Here is a 22,695-nt window from a genome sequence, read left to right as displayed (position 1 = left end):
GATTAAAGCCTTTGTTAACAAATGGCTAAGGTTTAAAATTAAGTATTCATATTACTTTTATACATCCCATAAAAGTGTTAAGTGTCATTTAATTAAAAGAAGCCCTTGATGAAGCCCTTAATATGGGATGCAATTGACTTAATTTGATAGCATGTGTAAAGTAATTTTTATTCTTAAATGCTACAGAGTATACAGTAATGATAAGAATTAAAGGCATTGTAAAAACAAGTCGTAAGTAAAAAAAGGACGGCCCCGTCATAATAAATTATATAAAAAAAAAAATTGTCACTCGGGATAATGTAAGGGTTGTAACGATATAGCATTTAAAAGATATGGTGGAATAAAGGATACACATACATTCATAAACCCTGAAAAAATTACACTGATTGTGGACAGTCGTGTAATGAATGCTAATGTCACTCATTGAAGTTGATGAATTTCCCCGATAATTCGCAATACTGAATCGATTGATATTAATTAATAAGATTATGATTTAAAAATACAAATGAAGTATCTTATATGACAATAGTGTACAAGTGTACAATGCTGTGAACCGTATTCCCACACTCTTTTAACAGGATGGATTGGCAATCCGACACGACCAGATGTAGATCAAGGACAGAAGCAACGGTTTCACGACAATTCCGAGGCAAAGGAGTGTCACAAGGCCAAGTACCGATCTTCGAACTGCTACTGAAATAATCGAGATAGAAACCCTCAAAAGCTTTTATGAACTGGACCTGGGATTAGAATAGATGATCCCGGGTAACGCACCCATACATGTAAGCCTATAAACTAAAGGCTTCTAAAGTCGTATAACTTGTGTCAAAAGTCAATAAGGTTAATTTGAATGAAAATTTATACGTTAATTTATTATAGCTTTACATTTAATTTAATCTTATAAAATGGATATTCAAAAGTGCTCGTGAATAAAATATATTTTGATGTTTTTATTATAACCTGTAGTAAGATAATAAAGAGGTTCACTTCTAACGGTTTTTTATCTCTGTTATGATAGAAACGTATATTTTGTTGGTGTTATATATGTCATCTTTGCTACGAACTGCATGCGTGTAATATGAAATAACACGTGTGAAATGGTCTTACTTCCGAGTACAAGATGAACTAGTACCTTAATTAAAAGCCCAGCTTTGTTAACCCTGATTTTTGACGAAAATGATTACTTTCAAAATAAATTTACATTAAAATTAATGTTATTTTTACCTCAAACACAACAAAAAACATCGTTTCACTGTCGCGGATTACTCTCAGAGTAACCTTGGCATCGACCGCCGGCCCGCCCTTGAACCAACGAACAATGTACTTTATCGTAGAAGTGTATTAAAATCTACATTTATATTTTTTTCAAATTATTGATATTCCTTAACTACCATGACTTTAAACATGAATCGATGAATATTTAAATTGAACGTAACAATATAAAAGTTTATATTCGTTAAGTAATTAATGTGCGGTCTCCCTAAATTATTTATGCACCTTTGAAAAACGGTTTGATAACAATTTAATGTTCATCTACAATTCACTAAAACGTCTGAATGATCTATTTAAATATTAAAGACATACTTGCGATTCTTAATATTGTTGAACTCACGGTTTCTCCTGGCATAGTGTATTAATTACAATTACAAGTGGAAAATTTGTGAGAACCTCTTACCCTTTATCAACATTATATGATCGAGTTCTATCTCGAAACGCGACATAGAACTCGATCATATAATGTTGATAAAGGGTAATGCGACATTAAGTACAATAATTTGCACGTCAAAATTGCTTCCAATTGTAGATAGGTTTCGAACATTATATCCATCGAATTACAAATTTTGTTTCTTATAAAATAGCTTCCCTATTACGTATCGGTTCTTCACATCCTGACTGAACAGATGAGTTAATACCAAGTCCACTCTTTTCTCTCTCTCACTCTTTATAAATTTTTAATATAGATCACTGTATTAAAAATTACTAATATACAATCAACGTAATCGTTACGTTGATTGTATGTTAGTAAGATAACCTTTGCATGTATTTCCCATTTTAGACCAACTATGTACGCGGCGAGTGACAGTGTGGTTTTAATGAATTTGATACACTTGTTCAGTAATATAGTGTTATATATTACGGAATGCTGTATTACTAAAAGTGCTTTATAAACTAACATACAAAAGCAATTAGGCTAGTAGACAATACAATAATAGAAGCCAGTTGCATTGTGCACGAAAGTTTACAGGATGGTTTCAGTATCATATCTTTTTTTGTAGAATTAAGGCAGCAACCGTGTGGTTATTAAGCACATACTCATTTAAATTTATCTATGCTAATAAAAAGACGAAGAGTTTGTTTGAACAAGGATTCATTCACAATTGTGAAACGAAGTTGATTTTGCTATATATTATGTATTAAATCACACAATAAAATAAATTAATACCGCTTGGGAATATATAAATGACAAGAAATAAAATTGTTATTAAAAATCCCGTATAAATTAAAACAATAAAAAGAAAGTTTAAATACTGTTATATAAAACCGCATACAAAGGTGCCTGGAGGGAGAATAACGTTTTTTCCATAAGTTTTTTGACAGTTCACCATATTGTAAGACGCGTAAAGAAACCTTGTTCGAAAAAACTAATAATCTAAGCTATAGATTTATTGTATAAGAACTCGAAAATCACCGCAGAACACTATCGTGAAATATCGGAGCGTGAAAAGAGATATTGACTATAAACAATAACAATAACAATATATGTATGTATAATAAACATATAACATTCATATGTTGACATACGTATGTGTAGTTAATGTCATCGTTAATTATAACATTTATGTCTACACGTATTGAAATATGATACTAGATTAAGATCTAGTTAACGTAACTTAACGGTATAGGTACCGTACCGGTTTTCAACAGTTTAAGAATCAGATACGTTAGCGACTTCTACTTAAAATACCACTGCTGTACATAATGTTCCGAAAATAACGTAAAATAATTCTTGCTAATCCATAATTGTTTTTACTATAGTTGGTTTAGTTCTACATGCAACCCTGCGTGACCACTGTAAGCTAATACCTATTACTAGGTTTATTAGTCACTCCATTATGTTTTAGCACGATAATGGAATGTAGAGGTTTGGCGTGTCTAAATAAACTGGTCGGACTTAGTGGCTCGGTAAACAGCTTAAAAGTTTAACCCTTTTTACAGTATATGTATAACATTACATATAAATGGTTCTAATGTGAGTTTAATGTAATTAAGACTGGACAATTTTGTCTATATAAAATAATATATTAATTTATTAACTAAACAATAGACATGTTTAATTATAATTGAGCCTCGGAATATTGAGTAATACAAGTACACGTCATCCGATTTTGATATTTAGCAAAGTCGGACCAAAAATCTGTTTTCCAAAATATCCTTCATTTATTTGCTAAAGGATATTTACGGAATGATTTTCTACTTTGATTATATATTTATGTTGACTGGATAATTTTAACAGTTCACTCCTGGATCGCTAACGAGTAAAACCGTTAACGATAATCACTCACAATATTATCGTTATTCATTTATAATTGCATAAACGCCGACAGAACGTTTCTTTTAATAACAAACTAATGCCAAATTATCTTATAACAGTAACTAGGAAAAGGCTACACTTAAAATCCTTGAAACTACGAAACAGAGCAAAGAGCCAAGTATGTACTTACCAGAAAATGAATAAAAAGTTAAATGAGAAAAAGTAATTTCACGAGATAGAATATTCGGTTTGTTCATTAAATTTTCAAGTTTGTGCAAATTTCGGGGCAGAACATAAGCGGCTTGCCAAGAAGCGTTGAGTTTCAACCGCCCCGGAATGACGGCTTAAGTCTTATGAATGATGCAGACGCGCCAGATCACTACAGCGAATAATGAGTTGCTTCTGCCTAATTGTATTTTGACTTGCATTCTAGTTCTAGTTGAGTATTACGTAAAAAAATGTAATATATTTTAAAGTCTCATAAAATTAGTAATATAATATACATCATAATGTATGGATCATCATTATCATTATAGATACTATGGTATTTATTTCTTGCCTTTTTTAATATGTAGACGGCCGGGTCAATGGGCCACCTGATGGTACGTGGTTACCACATTGATGCTGTAAGAAATATTAACTATTATTTACATCGCCAATGCGTCTCCATATTACGAGCTAAGATGCCATGTCTCTAATGCCTGGAATTCCACTTGCTCACTCACCCTTTAAAACTGATCACAACAATAGCAAATATTGCTGATTGGCGGTATATGTGGTGAGTAAGTGGTACTTACCCAGGCGGACTCACTCAAACAGAATATCTTTGAGTGAGTCCGCAAGTAAAAGTTTTGGTTGTCTCATTTGTAAATAAGTTTAAAATATTGACGAGGCTAACGTACCTACAAAGCGACAGACACACTAAAATGTAAATGCACTGTAAAGTATGGTCAAAGTCTCTAATTATAAAATATGTATTTTATTTTACAAAAAAAAAACATTTAGCTTTATAATATTGCATATTAATTTATCAAGAGTATTGTTTCATAAAGCAATACAATAATAATAATATTTTCAATGTAATCGTTCAATCTGCTATAATTATTATTAAGTGCTGTCATTATATTATTAATAGATCAAAAACGACACAATATAATCGAATAACCAGTTCTGATATAGACAGCAAAAAGACAAAAAACTAGACGAAGATCTATAAAAATCAAAATGATAATATGTTGTTTAAAGTATCACACTAAAATGACCCTTTCAAATCTGAAGTGTAGGTATTAATGTCTCACTCTGAGTTTATTCTATGACAACATAATCTTTGTTTTAGAAGCTTTGAGACGGTTGTTGAATTTGTTTGCGTAAATACATTTAACTGAGAGATATTTACTGATACAGCTTGATAAGTTAAGAACCCGAAATTTCTTCTTATATATTCATGTTTTAATATTATGGTAAATTTAATTGAAAATGTATCTCTTGTGATGTTTTTTAAAGAAAATGGGCTTCAAAAACATATATCACGATTTTTTACTTGTGTAAAATAAAAATTAAATGAACTATAATAAAATAAAAAAGTGTTAGATTGAAGGCTAGCCTCCTGACAAGGGTAGGGTTCAGTGAGCATTGAGCTGTAACCCGCTTGATAGATTTATTGGTGTCAGACTACGGAATAATAAATTTCCTAATTGGACAAAAAAATAATATACTTTATTTTTAAAGAAGTTTTTATATTTAATACGAGATAGTTTTCGTGGTCAATGGTCAGAATAGTACAGTAACTATAACATTCACTTTCATAAATAAATCAAACTCAAACTCAGTAACGACGGTACCACAAACAACCAGACCCAAGACAACATAGAAAAATAATGAACTTTTTGTACATCGACTCGGCCGGGAATCGAACCTGATACCTCGGAGTGGCGTACCCATGACAAACCGGTGTACAAACCACTCGACCACGGAGGTCGTCAAAAAAAATAAGTTTATGTTTTTATAGATAAAGCATAATTAAACAAAAGTTCGAATCAATTTCAAAAGATGGGTTGAAGGTTTTGGTCGGTGATATTAACGTTGACGTTTATTTCACATTGGTAGTAAGTATGTGTAGTTGGAATTTTTTACATAATTTTGGCGCCAGTAGGAATATAATTTCATATCCTATATATCATAACTTGTTCAGCCTTGTTTGAGTATGACGGCAAAAACGGTATGTCTCTCTAGTACCACTTGTGTGCCCGTACTATATTATGTTTCTTTATATATTTTATTTCAAATGTTATACATTTATTGGTTTTCTTTAATTATATATTTTTATCAATAACACACCCCGTAGCTTTATTTTTTATCTAATTACTCTTCATGATAGGTTTCCCTTTGTCAATGCATGGAATTTTTTTTAAATATTAAGTACGTGTGAATAAAAATAATTAAAGCACGTGATTAAATTGAAGTCTATGTAAAATATCAGCGTTGAGCAGATCGCATCGATGCCAAATACGATGAAGTTCGAAATTTGTGAGGTTTCTAGAGACTTCAAGTAGTGAAGAGACATTCAGCTGTTTCTAACAAGTTTGGGACTTAGAGCAACTATGTGATAGTTATTCAACCGTATCTCTATTCCATTGCTTAAAGAGATTGTTCGTGTGACACATTTTACCTCAAAGTCACAATTACAGTAAACTTTATTTATTTACGTTCTCAAAAGAATCACATCATATTGTACAGAATTCATGAAAATAAGAAAGCACAAAATTTATGTTAAGAAAGTTATTAAGTCAAACTGCAAAGAAATAGCACACATGTGAAAGTTTTATTAGTTTTCAAAACATCCATTTACTCCGTCTGCATCTAGATGTAGAGCAGAGCGTCTCGGAGTTACCTCATCTACTTTAAATGGCTTTTAAATGACAAGGTACGTTGAGGTTAAATTATTTCCTTGAAACGACATGATAATTAACTTTTTTAATTTGTCTTTATAAACGTCTACACTATATTAATTATATTATACATTTATTAAAATTAAATATTTATTATTTATTTAATTTTATTTTATAACTTTATAAAATTTAATTAAATATTTGAACATTTATTTATTTACGTTTCGATCCTACTACCTGTAAGTAACGCTGGCGCCGGATCCACAGCTATTATATATTGCTATTATATAACAGTGGACCGTAAGCGATTCATAGATGTCCAATGTCCATCTTTCGGTATACGCACCGATCAAGATTCAGTAATCTTGGGAGTTGCACTCGGTAATTACCATGACTCTCTAAAAAGATCGCTCTCGATCCCTACAAATATCTCTATTCTGTCCCTGATCAGAAACAACTCTCATATTGGTTTAGTCACAACAATAACAGAACTTCGTTTGTGCAGGCTATTACAATTATACCCTATGGTATAGTCTCCCAGTTTTAAGAGGAGGCTAGGAGGGACTCGTAACTTCCATGGTCTTAGAGGAAGAGAGCTGACAAGATAGCTTCTGGCTACGGTATGCGGGCGGCGCCTAAGATCCATAAATCCAAAAGAGATTATCGTCATTTTTTATTTATTATTTATAATTGTTTTTGATTATTATTGTTTGAGTTATTTTAGTTTAACATACTGACTATACTAACTGACCGGTACTAACTACGTCATTATATAAGCAGTTACTGTACAAAATGTTATGCACTACAGTTTAGCCCACGTGTTTAGGTTTGTTGTTGTTGTCTGATTCGTGACTCGTAACTACACACGTAAAAACAGTCGGTTAAAGATTTACATTAACGATTCGGTAACCCTTCTAAATTAAGAAACCCGGCATTATACGAAGATATAACCCTGCGACATCAAAGAGTCCATCCATTCTAATAAACCATTAACTAAAATGTTTCAGTAATTTCAGGCAATACACAATAGCACTACGCCGACGTCAGTATTTATCAGAATAATTTGTATTCCAGGGAGTAAGGGACGCAGACAGGGAGTGCATATAACGAACGAAGGAATGCTGTTGACAATAACGAACTTCATTTGGTATTCGCATGATGCAAAACGCAATTTCGCTTAGCGTAACATAATTTGAAATTCCAGTGGAAATCAGGTTTTTTTATTCAGGTTCAACACTTGTATATTATTTTATATTACAGTGTTAAATCACTTATGCTGTTTTTAATTTGATTTAAATAAGTCTCCTTCCTCCTTGAGTCGAGATGGCCTAGTGGTTAGAACGTGTTCATCTTTACCGATGATTTCGGGTTCAAACCCAGGCAGACACCACTGAATTTTCATGTACTTAATTTGTGTTTATAATTCATCTCGTGCTCGGCGGTGAAGGAAAACATCGTGAGGAAACCTGCATGTGTCTAATTTCAACGAAATTCTGACACATGTGTATTCCACCAACCCGCATTGGAGCAGCGTGTTGGAATATGCTCCAAACAGCAGCAATATGCTCCAGCAGTGGGAAATTTACAGGCTGCTAATGTAATGTAAAGTCTCCTTCATTGTCTTGCTTTTTTTTCTAAATATTTATAAAATAGCTAAATCTAATGTCCGATTAGTAATTTATAGCAATTATTTCCAGTTGGTACTTAGGCCGGCAGACTAACAACATTTATGTTCGATCAATTTAACGAGGAGTTCGCTTGATTACATCTTCCCCTAAACAAGGGCATCAATTTGGAGAACCTTTTTATCATTCCAATCCATTAGTCAATTTGATTTATATTTATTGTAAAATATATTATTTTTAGTTTTGGTCTTCAGTTTCGCCTTTACAGGTTAAGTAATTGTAACTCCAGCCATAAAATCATTGATGCGATTTAATAATAACTTTTGTTGAAACTGTAATCGGTTATCAAAAACATTTTTATCATTCGGCTACATTGGCATTTATTGAGTTTTTTTAACTTAATCAGGTTCTAGTTACATAATCATGTCGAATGAAACTGGTCCCGCTTCGATGTCATTATTTCGTTCTCCAGACATGCGATACAAACAAATGTACATACATACCTTAAACAAAATCCGAAAGACTCGATAAGACGAATATTACTGGATAAAAGACTATTTAGACAATAAACAAAGCGTAAAGTTAGAAAGCGGTAATTTACATACATCATAAATTATAATTAATTACTTACGTAACTTAATCATCGGAAAAGAGTTACTCAGTTTCTAGCCGTTTCTTCCCGGTAGAATCTAGGTTCCAAACCAGTGGTAACTATAATTTAACTTGTAAAATAATGAGTCACAGGTGCTCGCAAGAGTTTATAAATAAAATATGTGTTAATTATAAAATTTTTAAATATTAAAATTCGAGAGGTATTTGTATCAAAACAACCCAAAATGTTGATCTACCTTTATTAAAATTTTACCTTTGTCTGATTGGAAAAACATTATGCTTTACTTTTTATGCACAAAATTAATAGTTATACATTTAAATGATTTGATAATTAGATGTACTTATATGGCGTTTGTAGATGTTACTATCGACACTTCTGAGTTGAATACTTTAATAGTCGTGTGCAGGTTTTGATATTAATATGTATATACAGTACAATAGACGACGCCGGGTTGCGGTTCGGTGCCTGGGAACTTACGGGAAGTGGGAACATTCCGACAACTCTAATTACGGCTTCTTTATCGACTTACTAAGATTGTTTGTTTTAAATATTTATTATGAAGCCTCAGTTTCTTCCGATTCAACAGGATATTGCATACATGTTACAGTAACATCTAGTACGTGTAATATATTCTTTATGTGTAATGTTTAAGTTTCGAATATAATAAAATGCACATAGAAATAAAATAATTTATTAATTATAGATTTAAATATGGATCTTGTTTAAAGCAGCAAAGACATTCAGAAAATAAAATATATTATATTACGTACTTATAATATTCATATGGCCGTGATATTTGGTAATTTTTTTTTTTCCCTAGTATAATATAGATTTAGTTTTTACGTAAGTACTTTTTAGGATTTTTCGTTACTATAATGACACATATTATAAAAAAAACTTACTATATGGGTTTCTTATTATTATTAATTATATCAGAATTTGCATTCGAAAAATCACATATCTTTCGACTTTAACAGAAATGTTTGGAACGCATAAACATTCTGCCTGAATCTGAAGACATAAACGATTTAAAATTACCACGTTTCGGTACTAGTACGATAGATTAACACTAACTATTTGTTTCAGAGTGCGGAGAATACAGCAGATAGTACATTAAAATTGCTAATGTTTCACCAAGCGGATGTGTACCCCAGTAGCGAACGGTGTTTAAAGAATTAAATTTAAAGACATCCCGCATGGAAGACATTAACTAATTGTTATATTCTTTTAATGTTGAAAAATTATATTTCATTTCATATGAATATATACTCCTGACCAATTTAGAAAGAGTAACCAAACTGCGCATATATATATTTTTATGCGCAATTGGGTGTGCGAACTGATACTCTTTATCTCTATTTCTTTCCTCTCACATTTTGATTTAAATATGACACGATTAGAGAGAGTTCAGACTCAGTACTAACGACGGGAGTACTTCCAAGTTCCGTCCTGCTAGCGAGAAAGGCTTTACAGATATAACAGAGTATTTTTTTGCTGGCCTGACCTAAGATTTAATGTCATGAATAATATATGTAGATTAATTTAAATTTATGATTTGGGATGATGATGATAATACTGTTTCAATTAATATTAATTGCCTGCGAGCTCGTGTAGACCTCGGATTTTGCAGCCTTATTATTAGGCTACAATCAGGAAGGACGAACGAAGCAGTTAATTTTAATTCAAAAATTATAAATCATAAATCGAAATGAGTCAATAACTTTAACTATGAACATTAATGATAACGCATAAATAATAACAACAAGTAAGCTGCTTATAACTGGCTTTTGTATTTAAAATAATAAATATAATTAGAGAAAAGTTATATGAGAAGACACAATATAAATAAGATATGAAACATCTAATAAAAATTGATGTTCATGCAAATTGCATTAGATGCTAGCCGCTGCCGATCGGGAGTACTCGTTATGTCTATTGTGCTAATAATTACAGAAGCTCCCTCACCCTAACCTACTCTAATAAATTACCACAAATTTATTTGAATGATGATGATTACGTAACGAACAGAAGATGATTATTTCATCACGGCTCCAATGTCGGTAAGTAATGGCAAACCACTGCCCATGAACATTGACACTATGAAGTATTAACCAAAAGATGTTTCACTGATTCACTAACTCTCCGAACTAGAACACAAACATCCTAAGTGTTACTGCTTGGCGATGAAAAATGTGATGTGTGGGTGTACTCATCCAGGCAGGCTTGCACAAAATCCTACCACCAATGCGTGTGCATCCGATGTGTTTATCTAACATAAATAAGCCAAATTTCTGATGATTTAACTATCGAGCACATGAATTATTAAAACACAAAAGAAGCACATGAAAGATGAGTATGCGCGGTTTGATCTCGCAAACTTCGATTAAGATTCACTTGTTTTAAATAATGTGCCATCCAATGACTAACCGTTCATTTAACATTAAGCAAAACAATAGTATACATACTTTTTAAATTATTTTATTGCAAACAAAACCTTATAAAACACTACTACCCCCTACATCGCGTCTGGCCGGCGACAATGTTACGTGCCACAAACACGCAACAGAGTTTGCTCGTGAACACAATGCATCCCCGAAGAGAGATTTGTCTTAGCAACTGTCACCCGCTTATTTGTCTCTTGACTGTCTTAGCTTCTGTTATTAAATATAGTGGATATGGAGTTGGTAACTCGTAAAAGTTGTTGTAAAGATTTAATAAATAGATCTTTACCGACGACATAAATAAAATAGATTGAATAAATCTCTAGAAATACCTATTTTTATTAGTATTACGTGTTACTAGTATAACAAGATAGATATTCTAGTTTACTTACCAGTATTTTTAAATTTATCTTTAAATGTTAGGAAATTATTTTGTTACTTTAGAAGACACAGAATCATTGCGTTGCTGATAGATTTTACACAGTCGACAAATCGTAATTCTGCGTTGTCGTTCCGCTGTGAGTCGTTTAAAGTAACGAACAGAGATTCTTTAATGATGTAGGGTTGCCAATATTATTAATTTGAGAATTATAATCTACAAAACATTTTCTTTTCTCACCAACAACCAAATCGATTTACATATTATGTCGTAAATTGGTTTTTCTAAGTAATATTTTTCCACCAACAAATAGTTTTCTTATTAATCTTTTTATATTTATTTATGAACGGTTGTCATTAAATATACTGCTCAATTATCTAAGCTCCTTGGTACAATTATAATATTACAATAATTAATATATTGCAGAGAACTATAAAAGATACATTATTGAATGTTAGTTTGGCATTTCGCATGTTTGGTAATAACTCAATAAAAGGCAAAGGCATTGCAAGGAAGTAAGAATCGAACATGTAAAACCTTCGTAAAATAAAATTATGTATAATAATATTCGTTGTGCCAACCCTAATCTATTGAGGCGATTTGGATGCGTCTCACGAACGTCGAGTATGTGAGTGCGACGTCTGCGCCATTCAATGGTTATGAGTCTTACTGGAATCCGATACTTGATATCGTTTAGGTGGCAACATTATTATAAAACGTCCTTTAAAGATAAATGATTTTTTGCTTTTAGCTTTTGAAGGTTGTATTACGTAATACAATTTCAATTTGAAATCTATGTGAATTTTTGAAAAAGATTACGAGTACAAGGACAATTTTATTTAGGTATTCTTAAGGTGTAGTATATTTATAATCTACATTTGTTAGAGAAAAAAAAGTACGAATCAAATAAAAACCTTTTTGATTATTTGATTTAAACATTAAACCTCACCCTTTTTTCCCAACAAAATTACTTAAATCTAACTTAATACGCCTATAAGTTTTTAATAAACCTGGCATGATACTAATATATATCATGAAGATCAGTTTTAAGAAATGTTAGCCCATTGCATATTGCACAAGCGAGGGACGCTTATACTCTCATAGTCCGATGGTACTGGACAAAGTTCAGATGCAGGACCAAAAGCTTTACGTGCTTTTTGAGGCACAGAATTGTTAAATTGCGAACTTTAAATTCTTTTAAATAAAGAGCTGGTACCGAGAATTCCAAGAAAATCAAAAATGTTTTATTCGTTTCAAAATGTTAGTACACAGTGGGTAGTTTACATTGTTTACATCATCCACCAAATAAACAGTTTCATTTAAATGGGAGGTGGAAAAATTTTTGGTAAATAAAGCATATAAAAATACTATGTAATAATATAAAGCATGTGTATGTTTATGTGTATGCGGGTAGGTGTGTGAGCTATTATCCAGGACCTCCGGTACCATGTAAGGTTGCAGATCCTAAGCTAGCAACTACACCAGCAAAGCCAGTTATTTAATAAAAAATAAATATAAAGATACTTTAAATAAAAAATAAGCAATCCATATTTTAATTTATCGATTAGTTATTTTTTACGCTGAATATTAATAAGAGCGTCACCGCTAATAGAATGAGTTCCATTTTAAAAGCTTTATCATTAAATAATTATAATAGTAATCATAGATGGTAGATAATAATCTAATAACTTTTTCCTATACTTATGATATTATACTAAAAAATAATTTAAAAGTATTTGTATTCAACAAAATTATTGTATTTTTTAAATTCAATTATTAATCCAAATCAATAAAGATTTTATTCAATTACAAGCACTTGTGTGTGCGACGGAAGATGACCCTTTTACTAGAAAACTCGATCTCGCTGAAAGCCAATAAAAATCTTCCATGACAATGTTCTTGTATCCACCGACCCGCAGAGATGCTTCTCTGCGGGTCGGTTGTGCGAGTTGTGAATTAAACTTGAAACTTTCTCTAAAAACGTACTAAGAACTTTTGAAAATCTATGTGACAGATAGAAATTAGATTTAATGTGAAGCTACAACTAAAAATAAAAATATAAGAGTTAAATAAATTATATCAATTAAATCTTTATTACTAATAAGATAAAACATAATATTATTACCATAATTTTATTATAGGATCAGAGAATTGTGATTAGTTAAAATCGCTGTAATAGGTAATCTTATATGCAATATAGCTAGGAGCTTACGCGTTAAAAATCTTTCGATTCCTTGGAAGAATATTTTATAATTTGGTCTAAGTTATGCCACACTCATTCATCATTTTCGTTCAATCCTGATGTGTAGGTGAACTGACGGTAAGGCTACCAAATAATAATATACTTAAATACGTTTATATAACATTTATTTTTAAAAGTTCGTAAGCAACATAAAACCAACTGAATAATTTCTAGCAGTCTGCTAAAACGCTAATCGATACCTCGTCTACACTCGACTATAGTCATGAATCGTTGCAATTATGCGTTGTTTTCGCCCCTTTGTAAGCCGTCAGGGTTGTCAGATGAAAGTATCGCTGTGGTGTCAACATGCTGACGTTTAATTAAAAGAATTAATATCAAACAACATTATAACGTTCATATTTCGTCAAATACGTAATGTAAACAGTTTTTTTTTAACATATAAACTTAAATATATATTAAGTTGGTTAGTGGTCATCACTGTCCATGGACATTTGCGCCGTAAGAAATTATAAGCATTTCTCATACCGCCAATGCGCCACCAACCTTGGGCAATATCACGTTATGTCCCTTGTGACTGTAGTTACACCAAAGACGTGCAAAGACAAAACAGTTCAGTACCTTTTCCTTCTCTGTTTATCAACCGTTTTTTTTTTGTGTAGTCAATAAAGCAAATTGTAAATTAAAATTGAAATAAATTATGTCCGAAGCATAAAAATTCATATATAAACCAATTCCTCAAATTATCAATTATGATTACTCCGAATGAGAATTTCGGAAACTGATCAAATACTAGTACCTACAGTTAAATCTTCCTACCATACTCGATCCGTATCTATTTTTAATATGAAATTAATACTTTCAAACATGATTTCGCAACAACCCTATGACTTCAAATACGGCTACGACGCAGCGAAAAGATGTTGAGATTAGAATTTGTTTAATATTATTTTTAACGATAAGGTTTATTAAATTTTCTAGTCCATTTAATGATTTTACAAAATAATCAGGATATTAGAACATTAGATTTGAAATGAGTTACTCAGAATAAAGTGACGAAAGAAACATAAAAATATTCATAGTTCAATTTCATTTGTACGTTTCAAATTAAATAATTCTTTATTAAATTTTTCACGACTCAGTTCGAACAACGCATTTCAATTTGAAACATTAAAAGTATTGGAATCCATAATCATTTGTAACCCTGACGTGAATTTTATTTTCAATTATGGATTAGTCACCCCTCTTTATCGTAAGACTTATCGTTAAGCTAGAACAATTTATCAAATTAGTTTAATCATTAGCAGCCCGTAAATGTCCCACTGCTGGGATAAAGGCCTCATCTCCCTTTGAGGAGAAGGTTTGGAGCATATTCCACCACGCTGCTCCAATGCGGTTTGGCGGAATACACATGTGGCAGAATTTCGTTGAAATTAGACACATGCAGGTTTCCTCACGATGTTTTCCTTCACCGCCGAGTACGAGATGAATTATAAACACAAATTAAGCACATGAAATTTCAGTGGTGCCTGCCTGGGTTTGAACCCGAAATCATCGGTCAAGATGCACGCGTTCTAACCACTGGGCCATCTCGGCTCATAGTTTAATCGGGATTGTTATAAAAAAACAGATTAACGCTTTTGCGGTCATTCTACGAATATTATAAATATAACATTCTTTAGTTAAAAGGAAGGATTATTGAAAGAATTGTTGGCGAATCCCTTTGATAGTACTCAATCAGTACTAGTAGTAGTTATTAGTAACTGATACATCGTTTAGGGAGATATTGATCGTATCTTTACTTTTTATTAATGACAAATAATTAAATAAATTTTGATATCATAAAATGATTCACATATGCTTTTAGAAGTGACCATTTAAAAATAGTAGATTTTTAGCATTGTAGAGTTCACACAGTTTGATTTTAGTTGACTTATATTTGTCTTCAAAATTAAAATAAATAAAATAATGAAAATTATAAAAGAAATCAACAGAGGCTGAAAGTATAACTGTCTTTGCCTTAATTTATTCAAAGACTTCAAACGGTGAAATCGTTGACGATTAAGCAGAATTGGTCTATGAAATTCGGAATCGTACCAGTATATGACACTTAACAGTTATTGAACATCCTACTTTTTTGAGTAGGTATGTATTTATTTATATCAAAGTTATAAATCATAAAACTCAACTATTTTCAAAGGTAACAATTAAGTAATGAGTTACTGTAGCTATCAAAGATAAAAAAATGAATTCCAGACAGAACCGTCTCTAGAGGATATCGTTAATTAAAATAATGATTTGTTTATTTTTATTGTTTAATTATGTATAAATAAATATCAGACATGTCTGGTTACCGTCAGTAAAAATACAAGCAGGTAATATAAAAACTTTCATTAATACAACAATATTATTTTATCTTAATCAATATGTAGATGTATTATACGTTTAGCTTTTTATACATATAGTTCAATTATTGTCATAGAATAAATCTAGCTGTACGTTATACGGACCGGCTCTTGAGGTGAGGGTTGACGGTTTAATCCTGAATCTTATATACTTTAAATGACTATGTAGTTTAAATGCACCATACAAAATAACTAATAAAATTATTAAGAGTAATAAAAATATATAGTATATCAGTTAATATGGTAATCAATAATATACAATGTGTTCTTCAAAGGCTTCTTATAGGTAGGTTAGGACTTGGTTCGTCTGCACACGCCCTTGTTGGCTGAGTCACCGCTAACTCACACTACATTCGTAAGGACACGTACTTCTATGGAAATCACGCCATGTATTTTTTTCGTTAAACTTGCTTCGTTTTCAATTCTCAGAAAATTTCTTTGTTTTCATATGTATATGAGTGTAAATAATTACTTTGTGAGAGGAGTTTCTAACGACTTACAAATTTGATAAAGTATTAAATTAATACAGCGATTAAACCGCAGGGTTGAATGAGGTAACTAATCAATATAACTTTAATAACTTGTAATAATGCTTTTATATATTTAAACAATATTTGTTCGATCTAACATTTTATATTTTTTATATTATTACTTCGTAATAGATTAACTTAAATATTGACTAATTATTGACTTTATAATAATAATATAACAAAACGAGTCTATCACATATTAAATATTTTAAATACATTATTCCTTATCTGCTTAAATATCATCTCTCTATCATTCCGTCGACGGTCATCTGATACTAAGTCTCTGGATTAAACTTATAGGATCAAGTCAAGCACTTTGGACAATTTTTAGATACCGGGAATATCTAGTCAGCGTAACTCGGAAAGGTGTGATGATAAAGCTAGATGTGGGCTATTATAGTATATAGTGCAAAATTTTAAAAGAATTCACATACCTTAAATTTGATGTTCAGGATATGAAACTGCTTTATATCTGAAACGAAAAAGAATAATTTGAAATATGTAGCAGTACAGTAAATTTAAAAATAAATCTTATATAACAAATACATATTTTTGGTTTAAAGATATTTGGTAATCTTAAGAAATATTATGGTTTAGTTGTTGGTAGGATTTTGTGCGACGTCTGGGTATTTACCATCCGCTCCTTATATGTTCTACCTCCAAATAGCAATAATTAGTATTGTGATGTTTCGGTTTGAGGACTGAGAGAGCGTTCGTTTTCGCAGTCGATTAAGTAATTGCACAGTACAGGATGATAGTCGGTAATATTTCGTAAATGCCCGCTGTAAGTTTGGTACTTTTTTTTCTGTTGTTAATTCTTACTCGGTTTTAAACTAACTACCCGTTGCTACTTTAACGATACTTCTGGATTAAGATACATTATGAACTCACTTTGAAAATAAAATATCTGCTTCAAAATCAACGAGCTCCCTCCACGCTTTTATAACCTTATTCATATTTTATTACATTAACAAATAAATTTAATTCTTTAGCCTGAATAAACGAACGAACGAATATACATAATACTGAAAAAATGTAGATAAAAAAAACAAATTTTTAATGTCTTTAAAATATATTGTATATTTTGATTTTCAAGAATAACATTTATATATTTTAATGCTATTCAGCATCACATTTTTATCGTATACGGTTCGATCAAGACGTTTGAATTAAATGTGCACTCAAATACCGAATCATTCTAGGTAGGTATCAACAGAGACATCGTTAATTGTCAAAGTTGACGAAGTACTCAAATTAAATGCTGTTACATACATAAAAGATAAAGGCATTACCATTGTCTGCATGTTCGTAGTTGGTTAAAAAAACTCAGTTTCATCAACTTCACCCAGCATGCCATTGTCAAGTTCACGGGAGGCCGGGAGTGCACGCGGCTCCATTAAATCATTAATTAACGAATCCACGGTGCAGTGGATTTTAATGACTCTTACTGCGTGATTTTATTGCAATTTGTTTTATTACGTTCCAGACATATAAATAATAATAATTTTATTTTAATTGCTTTATACTGATCTATGATTCCCCTATTACAGTTTAGGACTTTACTAAATCTTTCTTTACTTATCTTAAACTATTGTTACAAATAGGTAAGTTTTCATATTTTTTACATTATGATATAGAATTTATATGTTTAGAAACATAACATATCATGTAGATAGAGTCGTCGGTTCGAACGCTCCTCTGTAAATATATATTATGTAAATTATATAGTTCTTTGGTTAGCAGCAGTGCTATTCTCTAAAATCTCACTTCGTTTCTTTGCTTTTTTAATGCCTGATTTTTTTTTGTTATTACTGTTATTATGGTCATTGTCGCATATCACTTTTTAACATTTCGGTAACGATTAGGGTGAGTTTCGTTTAGTCTTACTGATTTTCTTTACTTTTATAGATAGAATAATCATTTCTTTGTTTAAAGTACGCGGCAGAAAATACGGTATCTTTATTTGGCGTTTAAAAAGTTTTTTAATCAGCTGATTAGCTGCTAAAAGCATTAATCAATAGTTAAGTTGAATTACCGCAAAAAAGAGGCAGTGGGTATTGCAACATACATTGTGTTATACGTTTGTCAATATCTCATTATTTAAAAACATAGTTGGTAATAGTAGGAGTGTTATTAAAATTAAACATTTTTTTTTCATTTATTCTTCCCCTAAATGTTATAACTGAATGTTTGTTTGTACAAATAAAAAAAACACTATCGCTGTAACCGTATTAACAAAATATCCGTGTTCATTGGTGCGTTATATTGCTCCAAAACTATTCATGCGTTCAAAGTTTTTATAGCTCTTAGTTTTAGCTAGCAAATATTCGCTTTTGCATTTTTTTTTGCTTCATGATTTCATGCAGTTTTGGTAAATGGTGGAAACTTCGTTTTGTTTCTGTCAGTAGGGTCTGACAGGTTCGGTGGTCTAATGGCTGGATATGGGCCGCAGATCCTAAGGTCAGTGGGTTCAACCCCAGGTCGGGCTGATAAAAAGTTATAGGGTCGAAATATTCTCAGTTTTAAACCAAAGTCTGGAAATTAGAAGTGAATTCTCCGCGTACAATAAAAAGCCATTTAATTGCACTACTAAATTATTTAATAAAAACCAATATTAAATTTTTATTTGTTACGTTGTGTAATGTTAGGTTAAGAGGATACGAAATCAAATTAATTATAAAATAAATAATCAATTACCATAGGTAATATCATTCACTCTTAATAGTAAGGTAGTGTTTACGTTGAGGCTGATACGACAATTTTGCTCCATGATGTAGTACTCAGCCTGGAATGGGAGTCGGATGCATTAAGGTTTCCACTGCGTAAAAATAAATAGTACGATGATATCCCAGGGGATCAGGATCGAACTTTCAACTTGAAATTTGTAGGAGACGTCCCGTTGATATTCAAATAAAATTCATGTCGAAGGAAAAGTCATGAAGGAAAATTTATCATTGATTTACGTCAATATTTTTCATTTTTAGCATTCTTGCCATAATTACACGCGAGTATATTTTGCATATAATATATATATACATTTTTATATTGTCAGTAGCCGTTTACCCGATAAGATATCCTATTGGAAGCATTATGCAGAATCAACCTTTATTCTTAAGAATTTCATTTTTTTGGTTACTCACGTTGCGTATTTGCAATATTCATAGTTGCCATTTAAAAATGACGAAATTCTATACATAATCTGCTCAATCAAAAACTCTTACGGATGAATTTTCAAAAACACTGTAAAATCGTTCTTTACTTATATACAATAATGGCCAATTTCCTTTTAACGTTAAAAATGGAGAATTTGTATTTATAATTCAATCTAATGGAAACTCCGATATACTTCATTCAATCATAAAAAATGGCGAACACTAAAAGACTGAAGCGTGTCTACACGCTACAGTCTTTCATCCCTAACTTCATCTTCTTAGGTTACCAGATAGTATTTTAAAAAACGCTGTCATAAGTCTTATTCTCATAAATAGAAGCCTAAACACCGATTTCCATCATTCTAATATACAAAAATGACAAACTTCGAAACAAACTTTTGCCCTATGTTTCACCCTTTTCGGTGATGAATTCTCAAAGAACCTTAAACTTCTGTCTTTTACTCATAAACATATGCTTAAACTCAATTACCAATTCTCTCAAATTTTCATCGTTAATTTAACGTCCTTAGCAGATAAATATAGAAAAATTCTCTTTTAATGCTGACTTGAGTGCCGAGATGGCCCAGTAGTTAGAACGCGTGCATCTTAACCGATGATTTCGGGTTCAAACCCAGGCAGGCACCACTGAATTTTCATGTGCTTAATTTGTGTTTATAATTCATCTCGTGCTCGGCGGTGAAGGAAAACATCGTGAGGAAACCTGCATGTTTCTAATTTCAACGAGATTCTGCCACATGTGTATTCCGCCAACCCGCAATGGAGCAGCGTGGTGGAATATGCTCCAAACCTTCTCCTCAAAGGGAGAGGAGGCCTTTAGCCCAGCAGTGAGAAAATTTACACTCTGCTAATGCTAATGATTGCCACAAGAAATCTCTATGCAAAATTTCATTTATAATTTTATTAACTATATATATGTATCCTACCTATATGTAAATAAAAACGTATTAGTATTGAGTAGATCGATATTAATTCTGGCATTCGTAAATTAGCGAGCTTTAATACAGAAACCTGTTTTATTCCATTATCTCTTTATTCAATATGTGAATCATCTCCAGCCGTTCTAACGCTGACATCCACTGGAAGCTTACTATATGATACGTTTCATATTCATCTCGACTTAACTGAATGTAGCTATCGATTCTAATAGCAGATCCAATATTTTCCATTTATCCCACCTTTAGATAAACTTGTTGGCATTTATAAATTTTAACCAATAGAAACCCTAAGTGTTAGCTATATTTTGAGTACTCTTATGGACCAATTGACTACAATGGAATCTGGAATACAATTCCTGTATCGACTTCATTTTATTTTCAGTCTAAGTGGTTCATATGCCTTATAAAAACTCTGTGTAGATTCAACGAAAACGTCGAATTTAACTTGCAAAGTTTTCCGGCGTTCGACAGACTTATGAGGTAAGTTGGCTTACGAACTTCGAATAGGGGAAAACAAAAATATTTATAACTGTTTTAAATTGGTACCCAATCCGGAAGTTTTTTACCGGTGAGTTGTTTAAATCTATAATTCACTGATGAATATGTAGACTGCAAGTACAAAACTGTACACGGAATTTATGGCTTGGTAACTGAGAGCAGGGGTTTATTTATTGCAACTCAATCCATTATATATATTGTCTATCCACAGAGCAATGACCTTTCAATTTAACAATTTCACCGATATTGTTTTTCCGTTTTCTTCATAAGTCGTCCAAGTCGTATTATTACAAGCATATAGATAGCATATAGCTTATATACATAAGTTTTTCCTGAGCATATGAGCAGAATAAAATGAAAGCTTCAATCAAATAATTGCTTAAACAAGTAACTATATAAAAATCTAATCTTTATAATTTTATGTATAATGGCTAGCTCTTGTTTCATAATTGCTTAGTTAAAACCTCATTCGAATGGCATTTATCAAAGTGGAAAAATGTAAATAAAATGTTTTGCTCGTAACTCGTAGCCACGGGGCTCTCGTAAAACAGTACTTACGCGCTTTCGTAAGTCATTTCCCTGAGGTGAAGTGATAAACTAGTTCATTTAGAAAATGTGTTGAAATATGTATAAAAACAACAGCCGAGTTTTTTTTTTATAAAAGTAAATGAACAGCAGCAGGTTTCCCACTATTGGGTAAAGGATTACTACTGATGATTAGTTAAATTCAATACTACTTCACTGGTTTACGCGAATTGGCTTGAAATTAACTAAAAATAAATTAAGCAATGGAAAACGCCAACAGTTTTTCTCAGATTTCAGACTCCAACATTTTAGTGCCTTAATTCTTCAAATTAAACAGGTGTGATTTTACTTATCTTTCGAAGCATGGGTCTTTAACAGCCAATTTCTTAACTTCGACCATTTAATAAAAAATCCTCGACCAAAAAACCCAATAACGTTTTTTGGCCCGGCCCCACATTTGAACCCGGAATCTAAAAATCTACCTACCTACCCGTTGTTCCAGCTAGCCAATGGACAAGCGTGGTCTATAAGTCAAGTCAAGTCAAGGTCAAGCGACTAACTTTATAGCATAAATAACTTATACGCTTTGACCAGTTGAGTGAGATCCCGGAGATCATTTGAGATTTTACCAATTAATCAATTTAAAACTTTATTAAAAAAGTTAATAACTAAGCCATATTTGTACAAGATTGGCTATATACCCCGACAGCAACAGTTAATAATGGGTGTGTTAGTCTAAATAGGCTATGAGATTTATATTCTACGACTACCCACCATGCTTACGGTAATATTTAATAAGTCTTAACAAACTGTGGTGTACGGATCGTTATTTCTGTAGTTCGGTTTTTCCCAAGAGTGACCTACATCAAGTTGTGTTGAAGTTCAGGACATCTATAGCTTATGGAAAATAGTGCTTGCGAATTCACGTGCATACATTTGTTATGAATACAT

At 31.7% G+C, this 22,695-nt stretch overlaps 1 protein-coding gene across 1 annotated transcript in view; it reads right to left on the bottom strand.

Moving 5' to 3' along the window:
* Nucleotides 1–22,695, bottom strand: part of LOC125063878 (protocadherin-like wing polarity protein stan) — a 166,508-nt gene that overhangs the window by 104,153 nt on the left and 39,660 nt on the right. Inside the window, exon 3 of the mRNA XM_047670553.1 lies at nucleotides 17,048–17,085. The gene's annotated coding sequence lies outside the window, so the exon portion shown is untranslated. The remainder of the gene's footprint in view (nucleotides 1–17,047; nucleotides 17,086–22,695) is intronic.

Source organism: Vanessa atalanta, chromosome 5 (genome assembly GCF_905147765.1).
Source record: "Vanessa atalanta chromosome 5, ilVanAtal1.2, whole genome shotgun sequence".
NCBI classification, from domain to species: Eukaryota; Metazoa; Arthropoda; class Insecta; order Lepidoptera; family Nymphalidae; genus Vanessa; species Vanessa atalanta.
This window is presented reverse-complemented; position numbering and strand designations above follow the sequence as displayed.